Source organism: Cibotium barometz, chromosome 47 (assembly GCF_041138505.1).
Source record: "Cibotium barometz isolate CiBa-2024 chromosome 47, ASM4113850v1, whole genome shotgun sequence".
Taxonomy (NCBI): domain Eukaryota; kingdom Viridiplantae; phylum Streptophyta; class Polypodiopsida; order Cyatheales; family Cibotiaceae; genus Cibotium; species Cibotium barometz.
In genome coordinates, this window is record NC_141092.1 from 18,443,659 (window position 1) to 18,450,870 (window position 7,212).

General features: G+C 40.1%; 1 long non-coding RNA gene across 1 annotated transcript; it reads right to left on the reverse strand.

The window, feature by feature from the left end:
* Positions 1-1,641: 1,641 nt before the first annotated feature.
* Positions 1,642-2,332, reverse strand: LOC147611458 (uncharacterized). Its single transcript, XR_015263759.1, has 2 exons — positions 2,065-2,332; positions 1,642-1,891 (listed from the first exon to the last, which is right to left on the reverse strand). It is a non-coding gene; the product is annotated as an uncharacterized LOC147611458 (long non-coding RNA).
* Between the last annotated feature and the right edge of the window lie 4,880 nt (positions 2,333-7,212).

Below are 7,212 nucleotides of genomic sequence, written 5' to 3' on the forward strand. Positions count from 1 at the left end.
ATTCCTTGGGCATAGCTACTGATGAACAACCAAAGGACGCTGAGGTTGTCCAAGGAGCTATAGCAAAGAAAGAGGACCAGCCCTAGGAGATGGAATTACTAGACCTCAACACTGATGCTTTCAAGGAACCACCCTAGTCTCGCAAGAGGGCAGTAAACCACAAGAAGGAGGTGAGGTCCCACCCCATACTAACAAGAGAACCATGTTGCAATGGGAGCATGACCCCCTATACGAGGTCATTTTAATCCTGCTAGCTTATTATTTAATGCAGAAGAAAGAGTGCAAGAGGAGATTCCCAAGTATCTCTCCCACCCACCCATAGATCCATGATTTATGACGAAACCATTAAAGGCTTGCCAAAAATCTTTCTCATCTCGAGATCCCATTCATAAGGTCCTTCTCATGCGGCTTCACCTTAAGCAACCCTTCAAATAGTGGCTATAGAACACGCCCATCGAAGAGTGAGGAGGATATAGAAGGCCGACAGAAGATAGGGCATTTAACAATGTAGAGATGAAGAATCGGCCCCAAGCAGAGGCTCCACTATCTTCGTAACCCAAATTGTTGGGCCACATATCGCATTGTGCACTAGTTAACCAAAGGGTAAACCCATGCATAGATACATGAGGTGGAAGGAATATGAAGCCAAAAAGAAGATCTATCCTCTCCTCCTCAACTTCTCAGAATTTGAGTCTCAGCCATTTGGCATAATCCAAATAGAAGAGTGGATGTGGACATCTGTACATCCTTATCATCTTTATCTTTGGTTCTATTGGCTGGAACTATCCTGGAATGTCATTGTGGTAGACCACACCTGCGTGAGCATTCAACCATGGGTTGCTTAGAATAGCATCCACCTCATCCAATTGTGCCACCTTGAACAAACAATCCCCAAAAGCCAGCAAGGCATCCTCCAACGTCTCAGCAACCCGAAATCAGTTTTGACTTCTTCCGCTTCCCTCTGATCATCACAGTGGCTAAGATCATGCCACTAGTGTATGCGGTCCTCTGAATGGCGTGTATGCGGTCTCGTCTGGCCATACTTGCCGGTACAGGCAGCAGAGCACCGTCGACAAGAAAAGCACAAAACACATAATGAAAACCTTAACATACGTTCTCCTTGTGAAGGCAGTCTATCGATCCCGTGAATGAAAGAAAATTGTTGCTGGTCTGTCACCACCAACCAGCATTCTGCACTTGGATGTGCACTATGAACAGGTGCAGAACCAAAGACCCGAAACCATGCAGTGTCGTGTCGTGCCCGTCTGGCACCAAGCTTGGGATGCACTGGCATGGCCAAGCGTGCACCCAGTTTTGGGCAAAACCCAAAATGGCCCGCAATTTGCACTTTTGGAGTCCGCCCAGCCCATGCGTCGTCCTCTGCTGGTCGGCCTGCTCGACTGCCTCGTCCTGGCCCCGTATAAGGGTAGATCCAGCCCACTCATGACACCTTTCATGCATTGCAGCCCTCAGCTCTGGCAGCCTCCAAGCAGCCCACCAGGAAGCAGGAAGGGTCATCTATCTGTGTGATCTTCTGTGGCAGCCCACAAGGAGAAAATGCAAGTTCCTTCAGTTCAGTCAGTTCTCAGCAATAGACAAACAGTTCCAAAGACAAGTCAGTGAGCTGGATAACAGATACGGAGCAAGAGAAATCAGTTAAGAGTGATGAGTGAGAAAAATGCCTCCACTTTAGTATTATGTTTGTTGGGAGGGAGAGATTGAGTGTGCAATCCTTTTTCCATTTTTCCAAAAGCTTCAATGACCAACAATGAGTGAATGGCCTGTATGCAGTACTGTAACAGCACCATCCATCGACGGCGGCGAAGCACAAACAAACATAAGTTTTCCTTGCTTGTGAAGGTAGGTAGAGTCCTATGAAAACTGTCGCTACCTGCATCACCAAGAAGGCCAGATGCCTTAGTACCAGAAGAAGAGGAGTCTCAGAACTTAGTAGAGTACCAGGAGCTCCATAGAGACTATTATTGCTATTGCATAGACTCAAAAGCTGCTTCAACAACCAAAGGGTCAGGTCAGTGGGGATTGATATTTTGAATTGAAGTGTACCCGATTGGGAAGTGGACCTTCCGCTGGCTGCTGCTGCTGCATCATCTGCGACGACGGGGAGAAGCGCAGGGCTTTTGAAGGAGGCAGAGTATGTGGAGGCGTTCCGTTCTTTGCCGTGTGCGAGAGAGAGATCATCATCATATCCTCCATCCGATCTCCCTCTCTTCTGCCAAAATCCCACGCTCTTTCTTTCGCGCGCGCGCAGGCAGAGGACCTTCCTTCCAGTTTGGAGTTTTTATATAATTATCTTGGGTGCGCCGGGCCTCTGAGGCAGTGCAAAAAAAGAAGAAGAAGAAGCCTTAATAGTCCTAAAAAGAACCACATTTTCGTAAGGTGAAAGAATCTAATAAACAACCTACACACAATACGAGGTTATTGCAAGAAGAGGCTTAAGATATTGCAGGCTCAAATAAGTATGTCCGTGGGGTTATCACTTCTTCTTCTTCTTCCAGTATTGAGACAAAGTGTTCCTCGGTCAACAAGCATCATGGGTCCCTCATCCTCTGAGCGTTTCCACAGACTCTAGCACGGCCATCTCCGATCATACGCCCTTGCAATGGAGCAAACTGATGGGGAGGAACTGGAACCGACTCCGTTTCCTACTAGGAAATCGAGAGTTAATAACCTTCTACTTATTACATATGATCTATTTGTTGAATACACTGAGAGGAAGCCATTGGGAGGCTGAAAAGGGAGAGATATGTCGGATGGATCACGGAGGCCATACAAAAGGGAGAGGCTGAAAAGGGAGAGGCATGTCGGATGGATCACGGAGGCCATACAAAAGGTGGGTACCTTTAAGAAAGCCATACATTAGAAGGCACTCCACATGAAACACCCTTAAGATATGAACCTCAACAGCCACCAAGCTAGGTAAGAGTGGTCCAAGATCATCCTATCTTACATGTCCCTTTGCAAAACACACAAATCTAGGTGGGAGTAGCACCGTTTCCAGAACTAGTACAAGTGGAAAGAAAGACAAATAGAGAAGCTAGTAAGTTCATGAACAATAGAGGGTTTTTAATTTATGGATGGAATTAGAGAATATTCCTTTTTCCATAAACTTAATGTAACTATTAGAAATTTCTCCTTGCTGTACAAAACAACTCTACCAAAAGCCAACCTAAGCACAACTCTAGGTGAGTGTCTACGGTTATGACCTAAGTCTCTACCATAACCTTCTTGGTAAACTAGTCCAAAAACTTATAATCTAATCTCATAAATAAGATTTTTAAGTAATCACGCAGCTCTCACCTTCTCTTTATGCATTTCACCTTCACTGCCTCTCATTTTCTTGATGAAATCATAGCAGCGCGCACCCTCGAGCTCTCTCGTGCTGATACGATGCTCTGCCACCTTATCAGATGAATTGCCTCGTCTAGCGTGGCTCCCTCTCCTTCCTTATCCTTGACCCATAAAAAGGAGCCCCAAGTGTCACAGCTTTTGAGTCGCTTGCATTTTCGAGAAGACATCTACAACAAGGTTTTTGACAAAGAAATCAAAATGCAGGACATCACCACATCATTTGGGAGATCACTTGCTCAAGGAAGAGCATCATCATCACTCATGTCGTAATATATGGAAAGCTTCTTGAGCTTCCCCTCGAGCTTCCCCTTTCAGCATCCTGTGTGCTCAATAGAACCATCTCTACGGAGGTCTTCCAAATCATGGACGACAAACCATTAAGATTAAAAAAAGGTTCAATAAATTCTAAAAAGACCAATATTCTTAATTTCTATGCAAAGCCTTAGAAGTCTTAAAAAGAGTAATAAATACTTCTTAAATTTCAAAAATACCAATATTCTTAATTTCTAAAAACCAATACAAAAAAAGGGTTGGTTTAAATAAATTATATGAGAGCAATATCTTTGAGGTAATCATCCAAGAAAATAATTTACTCAAGCAGTTTTGTTGCCTATGCCCAACATTGAAAAAGATCTCACCTGCTAAGTAAAAAAACGAACGATAAACCACCAAATGAGATATAACGTAGAACAAGCACTTCTTTTATGTAACTAGGAGAAGAGTAGTTTCGAAACATGCAGTGTGCTTAGCAAGTATTGATCTTGAAGTTATCTCTAGTGGAATTAAAAATCTTGTTGCTTTAATCAAAATTTTTAAAAAAGGTTTAATAAAACTTGTTAAATGTCAAAAAGACCAATATTCTTAATTTTTAGTGCAAAACCTTAAAAGTTCTAAAAAGACCAATAAATACTTCGTAAATTCCAAAAATACCAATATTCTTAATTTTTTTAATGCAAAACCTGAAAGAATTTAATAAACAACCAACACAAGTTAAGAGGTTATTGCAAGAAGAGGCTTAAGATATTGATACAAGAAATAAAACCTTACAAAAATTCTAAGAAGTATGTATAAGATACACAAATCCTCTAGGTATAAGAATAAAAGCATCTGCATGCATGTGCACATGCATAATTATAAATTTAATGATAATTTGAGAATATAGAGGAATTTAAAAAGATTAATTTCTACAAACCAGTAGAGTAATGTGCATTCATTCATGGGGTCGAAGAAGTTGGAGATGTAAAGAAGAAAGATATTATCTCGACTAGCTCAAATAAAGAAGAAAGATATTATCTCGACCAGCTCAAATAAAGAAGAAAGATATTCATTCATGGGGTCAAAGAAGTTGGATATATAAAGAGGAAAGATATTATCTCGAATAAAGAAGAAAGATATTCATTCATGGGGTCGAAGAAGTTGGAGATGTAAAGAAGAAAGATATTATCTCGACTAGCTCAAATAAAGAAGAAAGATATTCATTCATGGGGTCAAAGAAGTTGGATATATAAAGAAGAAAGATATTATCTCCACTAGCTCAAATAAGCTTCTCGAGGACGAGAGGGATTCTTCAAATTCTAAGAAACTAAAGAAAGTCCATAGAAGATTTACAAGACTAACTCTACTCCCTAATACATTAGTTTAAATTCATGTTTCCTTGATGAAAAATATCAAGAAGACACCTGAGCCACAAAGGTATGCAAAACTGAAAGGAAACAAACATTGGGAAGAAGCAATGAATGAGGGGATGAACCGACTCCGTTTCCTACTAGGAAATTGAGAGTTTATAACCTTCTACTTAGAGATGATCTATTTGTTGAATACACAGAGGAAGCCATTAGGAGGCTGAAAAAGGAGAGGTATGTCAGATGGATCATGGAGGTAGTTTGCCAATGAAAAGGAGAGGTATGTCGGATGGATCATGGAGGCACGGATGCATACTAGCAACGTCTCACAAAGCGAGGACAATGTGCGTCATTTTGTCTAGGTAGGGTCTCCATAGTTTCATGACAAAAACAACTCCTAGTAACTCATTCGAATCCTTGACAACTCATTCGAATCCTTGACAACTCGCGCCATTTGAGGGAAAGAGCATAAAGCCAAACTTAAGAAGCTTAGAAGGGCAATCGACTGTAACATCTTAGGCAAATGAAGACAGTTTCGAGGTCGAACTAGCCAAACTCTGGTTCAATTCCAATCAGGCAAGGAGTTTAAGAAAAAATTAGGATTTATTGATAGTGGCATGCACATCACAGTCTAATGTCCTATGAGACTTGGACCTCATTAGGTAGGCCCACAGTCACTCCCACCACTGCACAAGTGCATGGTTCAAGAAGGTAACTTTGTGTATGGGTACATGTAAGAGCTAACCTTCAGTATTGAAGACATAACAATTTCTACATTCATTCAGATTTCCCACGAGGCTGCATTGGGGTAGTAGGGATCTCAAGTCATTCTATCTCTAATAGAACACAAGCCTATGAACCTTACTGTGATGAAGATGCACTGTGTAGCACCTGCACCTTTCACCATAGTGCCAGTTTTTTACCCTCCATCCTTAGAGTCCAATGAAAAAGAATACTCATCCTCAAAACGTTGCCAAATACCTTGGTAGAAAACCATAGGCTTTTGCTTACAAAAGGTGGGTACCTAAAGAAAGCCATACACTATGGTTGGAAGGCTCTAGAAGCACTTCACATGAAACACCCTTTAGATATGAACCTCAACAGCCACCAAGCTAGGTAAGAGTGGTCCAAGATCATCCTATCTCACATGTCCCTTTGCAAAACACACAAATCCAGGTGGGAGTAGCGTTGTTTCTAGAACGACTAGTACAAGTGGAAAGAAAGACAAATAACGAAGCTGGTACGTTCATGAAGAATAGAGGGTTTTAATTTATGGACGGAATTAGAGCATATTCCTTTTTCCATAAACTTAAGGCAACTATTAGAAATTTCTCCTAGCTGTAGAAAACACAAATTTCTCCTAGCTGTAGAAATTTCTCCTAGCTGTAGAAAACACAAATTTCTCCTAACTATTAGAAATTTCTCCCTAGCTGTAAAAATCTATAAGAAATATGTATAAGATACACAAATCCTCTGGGTATTAGAATAAAATCTTGTGCATGTGGGCACATATGCATAATTATAAATATAATAATAATTTGAGGATATAAAGTAACTTAAAAACATCAATTTCTAAAAACCAACAGAAAAAAAGGGTTGGTTTAAACAAATTATATGAGAGCAATATCTTTGAGGTAATCATCCAATAAAATAATTTTCTCAAGCGGTTTTGTTGCATGCGCCCAACATTGAAAAAGATCTCAACTGCTAAGCAAATTAATGCGATGAATCACCAAACGAGATGTAACGTAGAACAAGCACTTCTTTTGTGTAACTGGGAGAAGAGTAGTTTTGAATCATGTAGTGTGCTTAGCAAGTATTGATCTTGATGTTATCTTTAGTGGAATTAATTTTTTTGTTGCTTTAATCAAGATTTTAAAAAAAGGTTTAACAAATACTTGTTAAATTTCAAAAGGACCAATATTCTTAATTTTCTATGCAAAACCTTAAAAGTTCTAAAAAGACCAATAAATACTTTGTAAGTTCCAAAAATGCTTTTATGACCTAGTAACTGTAGGTCATAAAAGCATGTGCGTACATGTGCGCACGCTTAATTATAAATATAACAATAATTTGAGAATATAGAGGAATTTAAAAAGATTAATTTTAAAAAAACCAGTAGAGTAATGTGCATTCATTCATGGGGGGTCGAAGAAGGTGGAGATATAAAGAAGAAAAATATTATCTCCACTAGCTCAAATAAAGAAGAAAGATATTCATT